This window comes from Scyliorhinus torazame, chromosome 15 (genome assembly GCF_047496885.1).
Source record: "Scyliorhinus torazame isolate Kashiwa2021f chromosome 15, sScyTor2.1, whole genome shotgun sequence".
NCBI classification, from domain to species: domain Eukaryota; kingdom Metazoa; phylum Chordata; class Chondrichthyes; order Carcharhiniformes; family Scyliorhinidae; genus Scyliorhinus; species Scyliorhinus torazame.
The window spans coordinates 112,833,737-112,854,652 of record NC_092721.1 but is presented as its reverse complement, the minus strand read 5'-3'; the positions used below and the strand labels follow the sequence as shown (position 1 = coordinate 112,854,652).

Genomic DNA, 20,916 nt, shown 5'->3' with positions numbered 1-20,916 from the left:
AGAAGTAAACTAAAGGAACGGCACTGAGATTTACATGGACATTTGTACAGATTACTATGAAAGAAAGCACTGTCAATGTTAAGTTCTGCCCTCTTTATGCATCACGGCTTTAGTATTTACCATTCTATCTTTACAGATTCATTCTTAGCTGGAAAGCTCTCCTGTGGAACCCTGGAGACATATTTAATCAAAATGCAAAAGTGGCAGACATTCTCAGTTTTCTGTTCGGTATGGGGATTCTCAGAGTGCTCCGAAAGATGTTATCAATTGTGTACATTGGGCTTTCTGCAGGAGAAGCTGGAGAAATTGGTTTTGTAAATACTTTTCTATTCTTGTTTGGGATTGCATTACAAAAGCAAAGCTAGTTCATAAACACTCTGTGAACTGACCAACTACATGCTAGTGATCATAAGGACTCTGGTAGGAGCTCATATCTGATGTAGTCAGTGCGCTCCTATTTAAATTTCAGGTGGATTAAATGATTTGATTCCTGATGCTATGAAAGAAATTCTAACATTGTTCTTATGGTACCAATACAGTATGCTGGCACGGGTACTTCATAATATCCTGCATATTTTCACAATAAAATGATGGCTAAGGAAGGACAGCAGCAGATAAGGTTCCAACAAGCTTTGTGTGGAGTCTGTGTGAAGTTTGCACTTTCTGCCTGTGTCTGCGAGGGTTTCCTCTGGGTGCTCTGGTTTCCTCCCAAGTCCAAAATCCAAAGATGTGCAGGTTAGGAGGATTGACCATGCTCAATTGCCCCTTAGTGTCCAAAAGGTTAGTTGGGGTTACGGGAATAGGGTGGAATGGGTTTAAGTAAGCCTACTCTTTCCAAGGGCCGGTGCAGACTTGATGGGCTGAATGGCCTCCTTCCGCACTGTAGAGTTTCTATGAAGCTACAATATCCCTGTGTATTAAGAAATACTAAGCTATCTGCACATGCTGAGTTTGAGAGAAAAAAGCTCACAAATAGATGCAACAGAGGTACAGCAACATGACTATTCCATGATGTTGAATTTCAGTTCAATATTGAAGTGAAAAGTTGGGGAGGCGGTCAGGACTTCTTTGGATCATTGTGCTTCCATCCGGTGCTTTCACTATTGCACTAGTTTAAATAACCAAGTGGTGTCATTAATTCTTACAACTCGAACCTGGGTCCGAACTCTTTAGCCAAAAGAGTTTCAAAGCAAATCCCATCTTCATGACAGTCATATAATACAGTTCCTGATATACCTAAAGTTAGGGGGAGCAGCAGTTGGTCAATGTGCGAAACAGGTTAGCACCAGAAATGCAGAGTTCAATCTGAGTCCAGCTGAAGTAGAAGCAATACCTGCCTCATCGTCTTTCCAATGAAAAACCATGGCACTTTTGCCATGGTTTGGTGAATAATTATCAAGGACCTGTCTTCAGGCAGAGAATGAAAGAATATCTAAAACTATGGCATGCAATTTGTCTACCAAGTAAACAAATCATAGAACATAGAACATAGAAAATACAGCACAGAACAGGCCCTTCGGCCCACGATGTTGTGCCGAACCTTTGTCCTAGATTAATCATAGATTATCATTGAATTTACAGTGCAGAAGGAGGCCATTCGGCCCTTTGAGTCTGCACCGGCTCTTGGAAAGAGCACCCTACCCAAACTCAACACCTCCACCCAACACCAAGGGCAATTTGGACATTAAGGGCAATTTATCATTGGCCAATTCACCTAACCCGCACATCTTTGGACTGTGGGAGGAAACCGGAGCACCTGGAGGAAACCCACGCAGACACGGGGAGGACATGCAGACTCCGCACAGACAGTGACCCAAGCCGGAATCGAACCTGGGACCCTGGAGCTGTGAAGCAATTGTGCTATCCACAATGCTACCGTGCTGCCCCTGAGAACAAATAAATCTACACTATATCATTTTACCATAATCCATGTACCTATCCAATAGCTGCTTGAAGGTCCCTAATGTTTCCGACTCAACTACTTCCACAGGCAGTGCATTCCATGCCCCCACTACTCTCTGGGTAAAGAACCTACCTCTGATATCCCTCCTATATCTTCCACCTTTCACCTTAAATTTATGTCCCCTTGTAATGGTTTGTTCCACCCGGGGAAAAAGTCTCTGACTGTCTACTCTATCTATTCCCCTGATCATCTTATAAACCTCTATCAAGTCGCCCCTCATCCTTCTCCGTTCTAATGAGAAAAGGCCTAGCACCCTCAACCTTTCCTCGTAAGACCTACTCTCCATTCCAGGCAACATCCTGGTAAATCTTCTTTGCACCTTTTCCAAAGCTTCCACATCCTTCCTAAAATGAGGCGACCAGAACTGTACACAGTACTCCAAATGTGGCCTTACCAAAGTTTTGTACAGCTGCATCATCACCTCACGGCTCTTAAATTCAATCCCTCTGTTAATGAACGCGAGCACACCATAGGCCTTCTTCACAGCTCTATCCACTTGAGTGGCAACTTTCAAAGATGTATGAACATAGACCCCAAGATCTCTCTGCTCCTCCACATTGCCAAGAACTCTACCGTTAACCCTGTATTCCGCATTCATATTTGTCCTTCCAAAATGGACAACCTCACACTTTTCAGGGTTAAACTCCATCTGCCACTTCTCAGCCCAGCTCTGCATCCTATCTATGTCTCTTTGCAGCCGACAACAGCCCTCCTTACTATCCACAACTCCACCAATCTTCGTATCGTCTGCAAATTTACTGACCCACCCTTCAACTCCCTCATCCAAGTCATTAATGAAAATCACAAAGAGCAGAGGACCCAGAACTGATCCCTGCGGTACGCCACTGGTAACTGGGATCCAGGCTGAATATTTGCCATCCACCTCCACTCTCTGACTTCTATCGGTTAGCCAGTTCGTTATCCAACTGGCCAAATTTCCCACTATCCCATGCCTCCTTACTTTCTGCATAAGCCTACCATGGGGAACTTTATCAAATGCCTTACTAAAATCCATGTACACTACATCCACTGCTTTACCTTCATCCACATGCTTGGTCACCTCCTCAAAGAATTCAATAAGATTTGTAAGGCAAGACCTAACCCTCACAAATCCGTGCTGACTATCCCTAATCAAGCAGTGTCTTTCCAGATGCTCAGAAATCCTATCCTTCAGTATCCTTTCCATTACTTTGCCTACCACCGAAGTAAGACTAACTGGCCTGTAATTCCCAGGGTTATCCCTAGTCCCTTTTTTGAACAGGGGCACGACATTCGCCACTCTCCAATCCCCTGGTACCACCCCTGTTGACAGTGAGGACGAAAAGATCATTGCCAACGGCTCTGCAATTTCATCTCTTGTTTCCCACAGAATCCTTGGATATATCCCGTCAGGCCCGGGGGACTTGTCTATCCTCAAGTTTTTCAAAATGCCCAACACATCTTCCTTCCTAACGAGTATTTCCTCGAGCTTACCAATCTGTTTCACACTGTCCTCTCCAACAATATTGCCCCTCTCATTTGTAAATACAGAAGAAAAGTACTCGTTCAAGACCTCTCCTATCTCTTCAGACTCAATACACAATCTCCCTCTACTGTCCTTGATCGGACCTACCCTCGCTCTAGTCATTCTCATATTTCTCACATATGTGTAAAAGGCCTTGGGGTTTTCCTTGATCCTACCCGCCAAAGATTGTTCATGCCCTCTCTTAGCTCTCCTAATCCCTTTCTTCAGTTCCCTCCTGGCTATCTTGTATCCCTCCAATGCCCTGCCTGAACCTTGTTTCCTCAGCCTTACATAAGTCACCTTTTCCTCTTTACAAGACATTCAACCTCTCTTGTCAACCATGGTTCCCTCACTCGACCATCTCTTCCCTGCCTGACAGGGACATACATATCAAGGACACGTAGCACCTGTTCCTTGAACAAGTTCCACATTTCACTTGCGTCCTTCCCTGCCAGCCTATGTTCCCAACTTATGCACTTCAATTCTTGTTTGACAACATCGTATTTACCCTTCCCCCACTTGTAAACCTTGCCCTGTTGCACGTACCTATCCCTCTCCATTACTAAAGTGAAAGTCACAGAATTGTGGTCACTATCTCCAAAATGCTCCCCCACTAACAAATCTATCACTTGCCCTGGCTCATTACCCAGTACTAAATCCAATATTGCCCCTCCTCTGGTCAGACAATCTACATACTGTGTTAGAAAAGCTTCCTGGACACACTGCACAAACACCACCCCATCCAAACTATTTGATCTAAAGAGTTTCCACTCAATATTTGGGAAGTTAAAGTCGCCCATGACAACTACCCTCTGACTTCTGCACCTTTCCAAAATCTGTTTCCCAATCTGTTCCTCCACATCTCTGCTACTATTGGGGGGCCTATAGAAAACTCCTAACAAGGTGACTGCTCCTTTCCTATTTCTGACTTCAACCCATACTACCTCAATAGGGTGATACTCCTCGAACTGCCTTTCTGCAGCTGTTATACTATCTCTAATTAATAATGCCACCCCCCCCCCACCTCTTTTACCACCCTCCCTAATCTTATTGAAACATCTATAACCAGGGACCTCCAACAACCATTTCTGCCCCTCTTCTATCCAAGTTTCCGTGATGGCCACCACATCGTAGTCCCAAGTACCGATCCATGCCTTAAGTTCACCCACCTTATTCCTGATGCTTCTTGCGTTGAAGTATACACACTTCAACCCATCTCCGTGCCTGCAAGTACTCTCCTTTGTCAGTGTTCCCTTCCCCACTGCCTCATTACACGCTTTGGCGTCCTGAATATCGGCTACCTTAGTTGCTGGACTACAAATCCGGTTCCCATTCCCCTGCCAAATTAGTTTAAACCCTCCCGAAGAGTACTAGAAAACCTCCCTCCCAGGATATTGGTGCCCCTCTGGTTCAGATGCAACCCGTCCTGCTTGTACAGGTCCCACCTTTCCCAGAATGCGCTCCAATTATCCAAATACCTGAAGCCCTCCCTCCTACACCATTCCTGCAGCCACGTGTTCAACTGCACTCTCTCCCTATTCCTAGCCTCGCTATCACGTGGCACCGGCAACAAACCAGAGATGACAACTCTGTCTGTCCTGGCTTTTAACTTCCAGCCTAACTCCCTAAACTTGTTTATTACCTCCACACCCCTTTTCCTACCTATGTCGTTGGTACCAATGTGCACCACGACTTCTGGCTGCTCCCCCTCCCCCTCCCCCTTAAGGATCCTGAAGACACGATCCGAGACATCCCTGGCCCTGGCACCCGGGAGGCAACATACCTTCCGGGAGTCTCGCTCGCGACCACAGAATCTCCTATCTATTCCCCTAACCATTGAATCTCCTCCAACTATTGCTTTTCTATTCTCCCCCCCTTCCCTTCTGAGCCCCAGAGCCAGACTCAGTGCCAGAGACCTGGCCGCTAGGGCCTTCCCCCGGTAGGTCATCCCCCCCAACAGCATCCAAAACGGTATACTTGTTTTGAAGGGGAACGGCCACGAGGGATCCCTGCACTTTCTGCCTGTTTGTTTATTTCCACCTGACTGTAACCCAGCTATTCTTGTCCTGTACCTTGGGTGTGGTTACCTCCTTGTAACTCTTCTCAATCACCCCCTCTGCCTCCCGGATGATCCGAAGTTCATCCAGCTTCAGCTCCAGTTCCCTAACACAGTCTTTGAGGAGCTGAAATTGGGTGCACTTCCCGCAGGTATAGTCAGCGGGGACACCGGTGGTATCCCTCACCACCCACATCCTACAGGAGGAGCATGTAACTGGCTTAGCCTCCATCCCCTCTTACCTGACAGAATATAGCTGCCCTGTGGACTAACTAGATCTCCGCCCTCCGACCCTGCTCCCAGTCAGCTACACTTTCTGTAAACTCCTGGCTCTCTTCGCACTCTTTGCGGAAATGTCGGAAACAAAATGAAAGGAGCACCTTACTCCCTCCTCACCTAACTCCCTCGGTCACCAAACTCTCACTATCGCACTCAAATGCACCAAATTCAGCACTCCCTCGGTCACCAAACTCTCACTATTGCACTCAAATGCACCAAATTCAGCACTCCCTCGGTCACCAAACTCTCACTATAGCACTCAAATGCACCAAATTCAGCACTCAGTGCAAACAAAGTCTGCACTGTAGGGGATCACTTTTATACTGTGAATCTAGCCTCTGAAAACTGGCCTAATCCAATTAACTAATTAACAAGCTCCAGCTGCAAGTGCCTACAAGTAGAAGCCTGTTTAAAGCTTATTGAAATAGACAACTATTTTAGAACGTTGATATTACATATAAAGGGTGCAGTTATTCTAACTTTAAAAAAATACAAATCAAAAATAGGTGATCAGCTTCAGCTGCCAATAAAAAATAAGAAGTTAAACCAAAGAAATCTTTCAAACTATCATCCTGGATTTATCATGAGCTTTGCAATTATTACTGCCAGTAAGCTTTACAACATTCTGAAGATATAAATGTTTATTAAATGTACACAAACGATTAAACTTAGTTTCAGTAGAGTACCCTCTGTTTCAAAATGCATGTAATCATGTTGCTGTTTGGGATTCTCATCTCTGTGAAAAGTTTAAGTCTCAGGAGCCTACAGGGAGATTCCCTAATCTTACAACTGTTAGCAGGAGATTCAAACTTTCAGGCTACAGCTTTCAGTCTGTATCCCTGCCCAGATTTTCCAATAACTCTTGCATCACCTTCCCAGAGGAGCAAAGGTTGACCACTCCCCGAATCTGGCAGTGCTCCAGATCAGAGTTTTTCAAAGTCAGGATCACGACATACTGGTGAGTTTGGCGGGTCTGGCGAGTGATCGACCCCGCCGTTCCTGTGGTGGTAGCGATCGCGGAGATACATTAGGCTGTGTGGAGTCTTCCAGCCAGAAACGGCAGCAGAGAACAGGTCATGCACCCTCCACGTAGAATCAACGTGAAGCACTGTCCAGGGACGTGATTTTGGCGTCAAAGCAGGGAGTAGAGTTGATTCCATTTTGCAGCTGCTGGCAAGCCTGGCCAGGGAACTGTGAAGATCAATGGTTTTCTTAAAAAGTAAGAGACAGCCAGAGACTCAAATAGTCTGAGAACCTATTGGACAGGATCTCACTCAACAGAATCTGGCTAGAGGGCTGTTCTGGAGAGTCCAGGGGAGGACAGGGCAGGACAGGGCAGTGCTAGAGCTCCAGGGCCTCTGGTTCACAGCCCTGAAAACAGAAAGTTCACACGGAACAAAGAATTATAAATATGAATTCTTGTACGATTTTGTCAATTGTGAAAATGCAAAGAAGGAGGCAAAGCCCATGTATGTTATATATAGGGAAATACTGACACATGAGGGACTTTTCAGAATTTGAAAGAGAAGTGGTGTTTGAAAAACTCCTTTTCAGGTTGAGACTGCAGAGTCAGTTATTAACTTCGAGCCCACTCCAAATTAAAAGACTTTGCTGCTGCAGCTTACCTGTAATGCCACATTAAAAATGCATCAAAGGCCCTCGAGGCTGTCAGCATTTTGGTGGAGCATCTTGCAGGAGTATCCAGTGCTGGGTAAACCACGCATCTTGTTGCTATTGTCCTTCACGCCGACCTACATGTGTGAGGTTGGATTTTCCATTTTCATAAAGATGAAGACGATACAAAGAAACTGGCTGAAGTCTGCACCTGATATTCACATTGCCCTCTGCTGCTTTGAACCAGATTCAAGTGAGATCGTGAGGACAAAGCATTAAAAGGTAAGCGAACATGGCGTGTGTGGCAAAGGTTGGTCGACCTGGGTCACGAAGGTTGGCCGGTTGCCAAAAGTGAGTCCCGGGAAAGAAATTTTGAAAAGTACTGCTCTAGATTACCATCTGATCTGGCCAAATCTTTTAAGTAAAAAGCTTTGGAGCGGATACTCTGGCCCGCCAGCCGGGTTTTCCTGGGCGGTGCGCCCTCGTCGGCAGCAAGATTCTCTGTTCCCGCTAATCGCCAATGGAATTTCCCATTGTGACCACCCAATGCCACTGGAAAACCCGTGCACGTGGGTACGCTGCCGGCACAATGGAGAATCCCGCCAGAGGAGAATCTCACTGCCAATTCGGTGGGATCCAGGCTAAATGTTTGGCCCAGGGCCCAACATTTTGGTTGATATATATCCAAAGCAGCTCCTATGATTTCATTCACTTGGTACACCAGCTGTCATTCAAATCCAGATTCCGGGAAGTGTATGTTTCTGGTATAGAGGTGTTCCATCACTTGGCTCTTTCCCCTGTCTTTTGTTTTGTAAGGAGTACAAGTTCTGCCTCTTACAAACAAAACACTGAGGAAACTCTGGTGATATGATGCAACTGTGTCTCTGCTGAGCTTCAAGACAGGTTATTGCAGCAGAGCAGAAGTAGCTCCACAGAATCTCCCCTCCTATATTTTGTGCGAACACCCTGATGTGCACCTCGCTAACAGTCCTTAAGGTAGACTGAGATTACTCCTATGGTTTCCTCCAGCTCTGACTGTACCAGTATCTGCAGTTTCAATGGGCCAATTGGATGAAAGCAGTGAATCGGTTTTCATGAATTCCACCCTGCCTCTGGTGTAGAGTTTCAGTGGCCTATTCGTGGCGCAGGTGCACACACACCAGCAGCAAGGAGGATAACGCTTTCATTTCAGTCTGCTCCCAGCACAATGAGAACCTGCACAGGAAAGCAGTTGGGTGGGAGTCACAGAATTTTGTGGGTCTTCAGCATTTAAGGGATGCTGCTCACCATGTAATAGATTCACAATCTTCCTCTCACACAAAAGCAACACACTGCATGTTCAAAATCCAAACTAAAAACAAAGAGAAAAATGCTGACACTGTTCAGCAGGTCAGGCAGCGTGTACTCGGAGTACTCGGAGAGTATCGATGGCCTCAGGACATTGCCTGAGGCCCGCCCCCCGATGCTCCACCCCCGATCGGCCGAGTTTCCGAGGGTGTGGGTCTCTCATGGTCTCACCCGTCGGGAACTCGGCGTGGCGGCTGAAGACTCAGTCCAGCGCCGCCACAGTCGGGGGAGGGAGAACTTTATCACGGGCTGGAGGCACTGTTGGGAGGTGGTCCGGGGCGCACCAGCGCAAAGGGGGGGTCTATTTTACAGGCCGGGTCCGCGAGCGGCCGTCACCGTGCCCATGCGCAACCACAGTCCCGGCAATTCTCCGGGCCGTATCAGCAGCTAGAGCTGGGTGCTCTACACTGCCGGCATGCTAGCCCCCAGCTACACGGAGGATCAGCGGCCGTTTTGCGCCAAATCTTCGGGCGTGAAACGCCAGCGTTCCCACGCGGCTCGAGGACGTAGCCTCACAATCGGAGAATCCAGCCCATTGTATCTGTCTTCACAGTAAAAAATGCAATGAATGTTGGAAAATTAAGAGGAAAGAGTGGGTAGAACTTACGATCATGTTCATCAGAGAAAAAGGACTGAAAAACTAATGGAACTAAAGGATGACAAGTCCCTTGGACCTTATTGTCTTCATTCTAGGGCCTTAAAAGAAGTGGCTGCAGAGATGGTGGATGCATGGTTTGAAATCTTTCAAAGTCTCTAGATACCGGAACGTCCCGGTGGACTACACATGATACCTCTATTCAAGAAAGGAGGGAAAAAGAAAGTTGGAAAAGAGAGACGCATTAGCCTAACATCTGTCCTGAGGGAAAATGCTAGAATACATTATTAATTTTGTAATAGCACGTCATTTAGAAGAATATAATGCAATCAGGAAGAGTCAATTAGGTTTTGAGAAAGGAAAATCATGCTTGACAGATGTATTTGAATTTTTGAGTTTCTAACAAGCACGGTGGATAAAGGGAAACCAGTAGATGTAGTGTATTTGGATTTCCAAAGACATTGGCTAAGTTGCTACATAAAAGTTTACTATATAATGTAAGGACTCATAGTTTGGTATGGGTGTTACATTAGCATGGGTAGAAATTTGTTTAACAAAGGTCAGAAGGTCAGGTTAAATGGGTAATTTTCAGTTTGGTCAATAGCAACTAATAGAGTGCTGGGGCCTCAAATACTGACAATGTATTTAATGACTTGAATGAAGGGGCCAAGTGTATTGCAATAAAATTAGCTGGCAGTACAATATTAGGTAGGAAAGCAGGGACGTCTTCTTGCAATTGTACAGGGCATTAGTGAGACCACACCAAGAGGACTGCACACATTTTTGGTCTTGTTACTGAAGTGGATATATCTACACTGGAAGCAGTTCAGAGAAGGTTCACTGAGTTGATTCCTGGGATGAAGACATTGTCTTATGTGAAAAGGCTGAGGAGGTTGGGCCTACATTCATTGGAGTGAAGACGCAGGAGAGGTGATCTTATTGAAACATATAAAATTCTGAGGGATCTTTACAGGATAGATGCTGAGAGCTTTTTTCCCCTTGTGGGGGTATCTAGAACTTAGGAGCACAGTTTAAAAATAAAGGGCGGGATTCTCCACTCCCGCGCCGGTTGGGAGAATCGCCTGGGTCGCCGAATTTTCCCGCGACGCTGGTTCAACGCCCTCCCGCGATTCTCACAAGCGGCGAGAACGGCCCTGGCGAGTTCCCCGCGGCGCAGGCCAGAGAATCACCCGAGACACCCAAAATGGCGATTCTCCGGCACCCCTGCTATTCTCAGACCCGGATGGGCCGAGTGGCCAGGCCAAAACGGCGGGTTCCCCCCCGGCGCCGTCCACACACCTGATCGCTGCCGGCGGGAACAGCGCGGGAACGCTGGGGGGGGGGGCGGCAGCCTCCGGGGGGGGGGGATCCCGCACCGGGGGGGGCCTCAAATGGGGTCTGGTCCGCGATCGGTGCCCACCGATTGTCTGGCCGTCCTCTCTGAAGGAGGACCTCCTTTCTTCCGCAGCCCCGCAAGATCCGTCTGACATCTTCTTGCGGGGTGGACTCGGAGAGGACGGCAACCACGCATGCGCGGGTGACGCCAGTTATGCGGTGCCGGCCGCGTCATGTATGCGGCGCCGCCTTTACGTGGCGACAAGGCCTGGCGCGTGTAAATGACGCGGCCCCGCTCCTAGCCCATTATTGGGCCCTGAATCGGTCGGGATAGGGGCCGTTTCGCACCGTCGTTAACCTCGACGGCGTTCACGGCGGCGTGGGCACTTCGGCGCGGGAGTGGAGAATCCCGCCCAAAGTGTCTTCCATTTAAAATGGAGATGAGATTGGGTGACATTTCTTCTCTCAGAGGGCCCTTAGTCTTTGGAATTATTTTCCAGAGTGCCACAGCGGCTGGTTTATTGAATATATTCAAGGCTGAGTTATACAGATTTTTAATCTACAAGGGAGTCTAGGGCTATTGGGGTCAAGTAGAAAGTTAAAACCACAATCAGATCAGGCAAGATCATATTGCATGGTGGAGCAGGCTCGAGGGGCTGATTGGGCTGTTCCTGCTCCTATTTCTTCTCTTTTAAGTTTAATTTTTTTTTTTAATTTAAATTTTAAATAAGTTTTGAAGTTTAATATTTTCACCGTACCAAATTTTAAGTTTAGCTCAAAGAATAGTGAAAATAAAGTTAGCATGCTTGCTCATTTGCTTTGTCAAAGGCTGACACAGAGAAGGAGGTGACATTGACAAAAAAATAACAGGCTAATGTTTTGTTTGCTGACGTCTTCCAAAATATTTTCTACTTATAGGCTAAGGTAGCACACAAATACCATGAACAGATCAAACCATACTTCTCAGTCAGCATTATGAGTGACACGGGCCTTTTCTGTTACAATGAGTGAATTTGCGAGAGTGAATTTGGATTTACAGGGACAGTAGAGTGAAAACTTCCCCAGACTGTACCTTTATGCAATAAATGTTCAAGCACATTTACCAGTAAATGAATGGAACTTGCGAACAGCCCCGTCCATCACGCAAATCCGCCTCCCATCCATTGACTCTGTCTATACCTCCCGCTGCCTTGGGAAAGCAAGCAGCATAATCAAAGACCCCTCCCACCCAGGTTATTCTCTTTTCTAACCTCTTCCATCGGGCAGGATGTACAAAAGTCTGAGTACATGCACTAACAGATTCAAAAACAGCGTCTTCCCCGCTGTTACCAGACTCCTAAATGACCCTCTTATGGACTGAACTGATCTCTTCACACATCTTCCCTATTGAGTACTACCGGGTTATGTTCACCCGATGCCTGTGCCTATGTATTTACATTGTGTATTTATGTATGTCCTATGTTTTTTCATGTGTGGTACGATCTGTCTGGACTGTACACAGAACAACATTTTCACTGTACCTCCGTCTGTGACAATAAATCAAATCAATCAATCAATCGAACTAACAATGGCATGATGTTCCCAGAGGTGGAATAGGAAGTGGATACCACTTCTGCTCTCTGGCTTTTTGTCATTTCTGCGTGATAAAAATTTAAATTTAAAGCACCAGTGGAGTGCATTGGAGGCATGTCGATCGCGATGTGGCAGAGGAAACTTTTCATTTGTCTATAAAAAAGACTCCTGGACAAACAAGAAGGCTTGGCTCATGGCTACAATTTCCTGGCTAACTCCATTGTCATGAGCATAAGATTTATTGAGAGCTCAAAGCTGGCATGGATGTTTTTCAAATTCAAATATCACTTGTAATTATTTCACATTCCATTAGTTTCATTTTGTTTAAGCAGTCACCATTATTTGTTGAGACTAACTTAGTCAGAGAGCTGATTATAGTAGCATGCCTCATTATTGGTCCACAATGAAGCATCTAGGGAAATTAGGGACATTTCTTGATCACGGAAGTAACAATTGAACGTTTTGCATTCACTCTTTATTGAGGGTTCACGTTAGCGTCCAGTGTTGTACTTAGCACGCTGAAGGACATGGTTGAACTTGGCCCCTTGTTCCGTGCACTGTAAAGGACATTGTCTGAAAAAGCCTTACTAAGAGGGAAAATCATCGCTTTCAAAGCACAAAGAGATAGGGAGGAAAGGACGGCTAGGCAGCAGCTGGTCGACTCCATACTGGAGGTAGACCGTAAATACTCCGAGGCCCAGACCATAGAGCTCCTGGCGGAGAGGAAAGAGCTACATAGGAACTTTGATCTGCTCTCCACCAGGAAAGCAGTGCACCAACTCCACCAGGCACGTGGGACCCTATACGAACACGGAGACAAAGCCAGCCGCCTGTTGGCACACCAGCTGTGAAAGCAGGCAGCCGCCAGAGAAATTGCACAAATCAGGGATACCAGAGGCACATTCGAAACAGAACCAGAAAAGATCAACAGAACCTTCAAGGCCTACGTATGTGTTGTAAATAATTTTGCCAGTTGTACAGAGTTGCTGCTGTTGAGCTGGTGCACAATACCCTCCCAGTTATTCTATTTTATTTTTTATTTTTTATTTTTTGGTATGTTTGGGTGTGCCCTTCTCTTCTATACATATATATATATATATTTCTTATTCTGTGTACATAACGGTAAATATACTTTGTTCAAAAACCCAATAAAAAAACATTTATAAAAAAAAAACTGTCTGAGATCACTCTATGTGGGGATAATTGAAATGTTTCAGGTGAACTCAAAAGTACTTTCATGACTCTGCAAACCAACACCCTGAGGTGAACCCAAATGTGGACAGTACTGACCCTGACATTTAAGCCCCCTATTTTCTTACCTTGAATGACTGTACCAACCACACCCAGTATTCCAGGCCCTTCCCTCTTTCACTTCTCCATGCCTCTGACCCCAATCCACATGCACCTCACCCCCCGCCCCCCCCCCAACATCCACAGTCCGTGCATCTCAACCCGCTGTCAGGGAATCAAACTTTTAGCTCCTGAATAATTCAGTCACTCCACATTTACCAACTTTGCACGCTCCATAAAAGCCTTCCCATTTTGCGGATTCAGAGCAATTAAAGCTTAACTATCCTTCCCCATTTTTGCTGCACTTACTTCTTTCCAAAGTATCATCCTTTTATTAATACCCTTCCTGTACTGACTCACTTTTGTTAACCTAACAGTGAGAATCTATAGTTGCAAAATTGGTGCTGCTTGGCACATAATTTAGGTTTTTGCATTCAACTACTTTCCTCAGGTTCAGCATTTTAGACAGTTCCCTTCGACAAGTTTTCACAACCTACGGCCTGGAATGTGCCTTTATGTACCCAATTCTTAGGCAATTTGTGAGGAGTATTCTGAAGAGAAAACTTTCAGTATTTGTTCTATCATGTGCCGTCACATGATCCTCCTTGACCGAGGAAGGCAGCAGGATAAAAGCTTCATTACATTTTGGCTGAGGCAATGAACTGTCAGGTTTCTTAACCTGTCACACTCACTTCTCTTTGCAGGCATTATATTGTGGAAGCAGAAGGAGTCACCAATAATCTTTCGAGAGATTCTTCCCAGGAGAAACCATTGAAGCAAGTCACATTTTAAACCATGGAACTTCACGGGGCATTGCGTCAAGCATTCTCACGTCCCCATGACCACTCCCAGCTGCTCAGAGAATTTAGGCAGTGAATCTGAGGAAGATGATTCTTAATTCACCAATAGATATGTTGCAGAATGGAAGGACGATTTAGCCTGACTGCAAGATCTGCTCTTTTGTTAAGGACATCCATATCCAATAAAGTTTATTTTCTCATTGTAGCCAATCTACGAGCACAATAACAACAATTTAAAAAGAAAAAAAACATTCAAAGGCACTTCACGGAGGTATCAGGAGGATCCTAAAGAAGGAGAAGAAGGTTGTGGAGCTTACGGAGAGAATTTGAAGCATGATGACATCATTGGTTGCTGGGGCGGGGGGGCGGGAATGGAAGCATTGGTATAAGAGGTCAATATCAGTGGAACACGGATCTTAGATGGCATGATTTCAGGGGTGGAAAAAATACAGAAATTGGTAGGAGTAAGGCATTGTGGGATTTAGATTGGAAAACTGAGAGCTAATGTAGGTCAGCAAGAACCAGGGTGAGCCGGATTTGGCAAAGGATGAGGTAAGTACAGGTGGCAGAGATTTGGACGTTGTAGCTGTAAAGGGGGTGGAGTATGGGAGGCTAATCAGAGAAGCACTGGAATAATCAAATCTGGAGGCATTTTATATGTTGTTTGAGGCTGCCACCAGCAACTGACACAGTATTGTAGATATTATCCCAGTCGCTCAGTTTCTCCCATTGCTATTTTCAACCAATCACAATACCTGTCAAATCCAGCACTGATAGCCTCATCTAGAAAGGTATGCAGCATAGTATAGAGTACCGTGCATGAGTCGCCTGTTATAACCTGCCTACTTACCATTGGCTGGGGACTAATGACTATCCCACAATCCTGTGGGAGTATGAGCTTCCCCAATGAGGGGGGCGGTGAAACCATTAGTAAACTCCTAGTGTAAATAAAGCTGGCCAGTTCAGGAACCAGCAGGAAGGAGTATGTAGCAAGGGAGGTTACTGCTACTGTTATGTATATATGTTATTGTAAATAAATGTTATTACTTTGTATCCTTAAAACTCGTGCTGGATTCTTCGTGGCCCTCACAAAACTGGCGACGAAGGTTAAAGTGAATAGCTGTCTACACTGCTGAAGCCACCTCCCTGGATTTTTGTTGGATACAGGTTAGAAGTTGTTTTCTATTATACCATGCCTCTGTACGGACCTCTGGATGTTTTTGATGCTGCGCTGGAAAGCTGGAACCAGTACACACAACGGATGCGTTACTATTTCCGGGCAAACAATATCACCGAAAACGAGCGCCAGGTGGTCATATTGCTCACCGCCTGCGGCCCGCATACGTTTGGGGTGATTAGGAGCCTTACGTACCCAGCTGCGCCGGACACCAAAACGTTTGATGAACTTGTGAATATAGTGGGGCAACATTTTAACCCAACCCCGTCCACGATAGTCCAGCGTTACCGGTTTAATACCGCTGAGAGGACCCCTGGAGAATCCCTTGCCGATTTTCTATCCAGGCTATGCAGGATTGCGGAGTACTGTGACTATGGTGAGACGTTGTCAGAAATGTTACGCGATCGTTTGGTTTGCGGTATTAACAATGCGGCCACCCAGAGAAAGTTGTTAGCGGAGCCAACATTGACTTTTCAACAGGCCATTCAAATAGTATTGTCCCGAGAGAGCGCAGAACGAGGAGTACAGGAGCTACAGGGAACGGAAGTGCATGCCTTGGGGCGCAACCCCTTCCGTCCGAAAACGTCCCCCCGCACTCCTGCGGTACCTTGGGCGAGGCAACGTCCAGCCCGACGCCAGTGGCCGTCAGACATTCCTCCCCGAAGGGAGCCTCCTCCAGAGCCAATGGATGAGGAGCCATGTCCGTGTCAGACTTGTAGGCGCCGACCCCGTCGCGGACGGCGGTCTTGGGGGCGCCAGAGGCGCTGTCGTTCCGACCGAAACTGGGACCAGCCCAGGGGCCGTACCTTCCATGTGGATGAACCTGCGGCGACTACTCCTGAGGACGTGGAGACAGAGGACGACTGCCTGCAGCTGCATTGTGTGGCAGCTCCCCGTGTGGCCCCCATTAAGGTGACAGTACGGGTCAATGGCCACCCGCTTGAGATGGAGTTGGATACTGGCGCAGCGGTCTCCGTGATCGCCCAGAGGACATTCGACCGCATCAAGCAGGGTATTACATTAACCGACTCACAGGCCAGGTTGGTCACCTACACAGGGGAACCACTGCAGGAACTACAATGACCCCTGTTGTTTATGGACGCCAGGAGGGGCGTTTCCCACTTATCGTGGTGCGCGGCCATGGGCCCAGCCTGTTGGGTCGGGACTGGTTGCGCCATTTGCGGTTGCAATGGCAGCACATCCTCCAAACAGTTTCTGAAGGGTTGACTGAGGTGCTAGGACGATACCCAGATGTATTCCAGCCTGGTTTGGGGAAAATAAAAGGGGCCGTAGCCCGTATCCAAGTCGAACCAGGAGCCACGCGGCGCTATTTCCGGGCGCGCCCAGTGCCTTACGCCTTGCTCGAGAAGGTAGAAGGGGAGCTCACTCGTTTGGAGAGTTTGGGTATTATCAGGCATGTCCATTTTGCTGACTGGGCAGCGCCAATTGTACCTGTAATGAAGCCAGATGCCACAGTTCGCTTGTGTGGCGACTATAAACTTACAGTGAATACTGTTTCCCGACTCGACCGATATCCAATGCCTCGCATAGAGGATTGCTACGCGAAACTTGCAGGTGGACTCTCATTCACAAAATTAGATATGAGTCACGCCTACCTGCAGTTGGAGCTGGACCCTGCCTCCCGACCATATGTAACGATTAATACACACCGGGGCCTGTATGAATATACACGGATGCCCTTTGGAGTATCCTCTGCCTGCGCAATTTTTCAACGTGTTATGGAGGGCATTTTGAGAGGTTTACCACGTGTGGCTGTCCACCTTGATGACGTTTTGATTACAGGGACGTCGGAGCAGGAACATTTGGAAAATCTGGAGGCTGTCCTTAGATGCCTTTCGGAGGCTGGAGTCCGTTTACGTCGCACAAAGTGCGTATTTCAGGCAAAGGAAGTAGTCTACCTAGGTTATCCGGTGGACCGCGAAGGTTTGCACCCCGTCGCAGAGAAGGTGCGTGCAATTCAACATGCTCCCGCCCCGACTTCGCATCTTCGTTCTTTTCTCGGTCTCGTAAACTATGACGGGAAGTTCCTCCCCAATCTGGCAACTACGCTGGCCCCTTTGCACCTTCTGCTAAAGAAAAATCACACCTGGGTTTGGGGTCAGCCGCAAGAAACCGCTTTCCGGCGGGTAAAGCAACAATTGTCGTCGTCTGGGTTACTAACCCACTATGATCCTGGAAAGCCTTTGCTCGTCACATGTGATGCATCCCCGTATGGTATTGGGGCCGTCCTGTCCCACAAGATGGAGAACGGGGCCGAGCGACCGATAGCTTTCGCCTCCCGCACATTAACTGCAGCGGAGAAAAAGTACGCGCAGATCGAGAAGGAGGGCCTGGCAGTGGTTTTTGCGGTGAAACACTTCCACCAGTACGTGTATGGCCGCCATTTCACTATCGTGACTGATCATAAGCCTCTGCTGGGACTTTTCAGAGAGGATAAGCCAATACCGCCCATTGCTTCTGCACGGATCCAGCGCTGGGCTTTGTTGCTTGCTGCATACGAGTATTCTCTGGAGCACAAACCAGGTACGCAGATAGCAAATGCCGACGCACTGAGCCGATTGCCTTTATCGACCGGCCCCATGTCGACCCCCACGACCGGTGAGGTGGTTGCGACCCTAGATTTTATGGACACCTTGCCTGTCACGGCATCACAGATCCGTGAATGGACCCAGACGGAGCCAGTCCTGTCAAAGGTTCGGCACATAGTTCTGTATGGTGGGCAGCATAGACAGCTCCCAGGTGAGTTGCGGGCATTTTCCTCCAAGCTGTCAGAATTCAGCGTGGAAGACGGCATCCTCTTGTGGGGGACACGTGTGATTGTCCCGGAAAAAGGCCAGGAGCTGTTACTAACAGACTTGCATAATGGGCATCCAGGCATGACCAAAATGAAAATGTTGGCCCGGAGTTATGTCTGGTGGCCAGGCCTCGACACCGACATTGAGAAGGTGGCCCAAAACTGCTCCATTTGCCAGGAGCATCAGAAGCTTCCGCCGGCCGCACCCCTCCATCACTGGGAATGGCCAGGGCGGCCTTGGGCACGCTTGCATGCAGGTTTCGCAGGCCCTTTTCAAGGATCCATGTTCCTTCTACTAATTGACGCCCAGTCTAAATGGCTAGAGGTGCATAAGATGCAGGGGACAACGTCCGGCGCAACAATTGAAAAGATGCGTTTATCGTTTAGTACGCATGGCCTCCCCGAGGTGCTGGTCACGGATAACGGCACTCCATTCACGAGTGAGGAGTTTGCGAGGTTCACGAAGATGAACGGCATCCGCCGCATCCGCACTGCCCCTTACCACCCGGCTTCAAATGGGTTGGCAGAGCGCGCAGTGCAGACATTCTAAAGAGGCCTAAAGAAGCAGTCTTCTGGATCAATGGACACGAGACTGGCTCGCTTTTTGTTTACGTACAGGACCACCCCCCATGCAGTGACTGGGGTAGCTCCCGCAGAACTCCTAATGGGCCGGAGACTTCGCACCCGCCTTAGTATGGTTTCCCGGACATTGGCGCAAAAGTGCGCCGCACACAAGAACGGCAAGGACAGGGATTTTCTCGGCATCGGCCGATTCGGCAGTTTGCGCCCAGTGACCCAGTGTTCGTTCAGAATTTTGCTGGTGGTGCCCAATGGGTTCCTGGTGTAATCTTTCGCCAAACGGGCCCTATATCTTACCAGGTGCAAGCCCAGGATCGTCTCCAGCACAAACATGTAGACCACGTTCGGTCCAGAAGACTATCCCCTCAAAAGATTCCCCGCCCCAGGAGCTTATTTCTACAGCCGCAGAGACCAGAGACAAGGGAAGGTAGTCCTCACAATCTTCCACTGGTGCCTCACTCGAAGCCTGCGCAGGTCGTTACGGAACCGAATGGAGATAGAGACGCTGACATGACGGAGGCAGCAGACTCTGACTCCGAGATGGAGACACAGGATGCATCAGAGGGGGAATCCTCGTGTCCACGGGCCGTGGATGTACAACCATTGCGCCTCCTGATCCAGCGCCGCGTGCAAATGGTGTCCGGCCTGCGGCCAAACGAGTCCGACGCCCTCCTTCGCCAGGGTCTTCGGTGGATTCCTTGGACTTTGGGGGGGAGGGATGCTATAACCTGCCTACTTACCATTGGCTGGGGACTAATGACAATCCCACAATCCTGTGGGAGTATGAGCTTCCCCAATGAGGGGGGCGGTGAAACCATTAGTAAACTCCTAGTATAAATAAAGCTGGCCAGTTAAGGAACCAGCAGGGAGGACTATGTAGCAAGGGAAGTTACTGCTACTGTTATGTATATATGTTATTGTAAATAAATGTTATTACTTTGTATCCTTAAAACTCATGCTGGATTCTTCGTGGCTCTCACAAAATCGCCTCTTTGCAATTGTTTGCAGAAGTGCCACAAAGCACACAGCTTTTCTCACTGAAGCTGTGGGTGGTGCCACTGGAACCTTGAATATTCAGTTACAGAAGTCTATCACTGCTACTTTTGACAGACTGCATTGTTGATTCATAAGGGCAATGCTGGCAGGCTTACATGGGAGAAACTGTACAGAAAGATTTCACATATGATGCGCAGTTTCAATCTCCATATTCCAGAAGAGATATACTTGCCCTGGAGGCGGTATAACAAAGGTTGACTATATTGGTCCCTGGGATGAGGGGGTTGCTCTATGATGAGAGGCTGAGGACATTAGGCCTTTATTTTCCACAGTTTTGAAGAATGAGAGACTATCTCATTGAATCTAACAAATTCTGATGGGGCACAATAAGGCAGATGCTGAAAGATAATTTCCGCTGGTCGGGGAGTCTCGGGACTCAGTCTCAGGATAAGGGGCCACTCATTTAGGACTGAGAGGAGGAGAAATGTCTTCACTCAACAGGTGGTGAATCTTTGGAATTCTCTTGCTAGAGGATTGTGGATGCTCCATCATTGGATACATTCAAGGCTGTGATTCATAGATTTCTGGTCTCTGAGGGAATTAAGGGATATGGGGAATGGGCGAGACCTTGATTATATTGGATGATGCAGTTTAGCACACTGGGCTAAATCGCCGGCTTTTAAAGCAGACCAAGGCAGGCCAGCAGCACGGTTCAATTCCCGTACCAGCCTCCCCGAACAGGCGCCGGAATGTGGCGACTAGGGGCTTTTCACAGTAACTTCATATGAAGCCTACTTGTGAAAATAAGCGATTTTCATTTCATTTTCGTTCATTTCATTTTCAGAAGGCTCAATGGGCCATAAGGTCTACCCATTGTCCTAATTCTTGTGTTTGAGTTCTACTGGCAGATTGCAGATCATCTGACTGGCATGGTCAATACAAGGAACAAATCAGGAGAAAGAACCTGATGAGATGACTTCCTCTTGCATATCTG

General features: G+C 47.5%; 1 protein-coding gene across 10 annotated transcripts in view; it reads right to left on the bottom strand.

Annotated features, from left to right (window-relative positions):
- tenm4 (teneurin transmembrane protein 4) overlaps positions 1 to 20,916 on the bottom strand; it is a 3,407,721-nt gene that overhangs the window by 667,123 nt on the left and 2,719,682 nt on the right. The window lies entirely within an intron of this gene.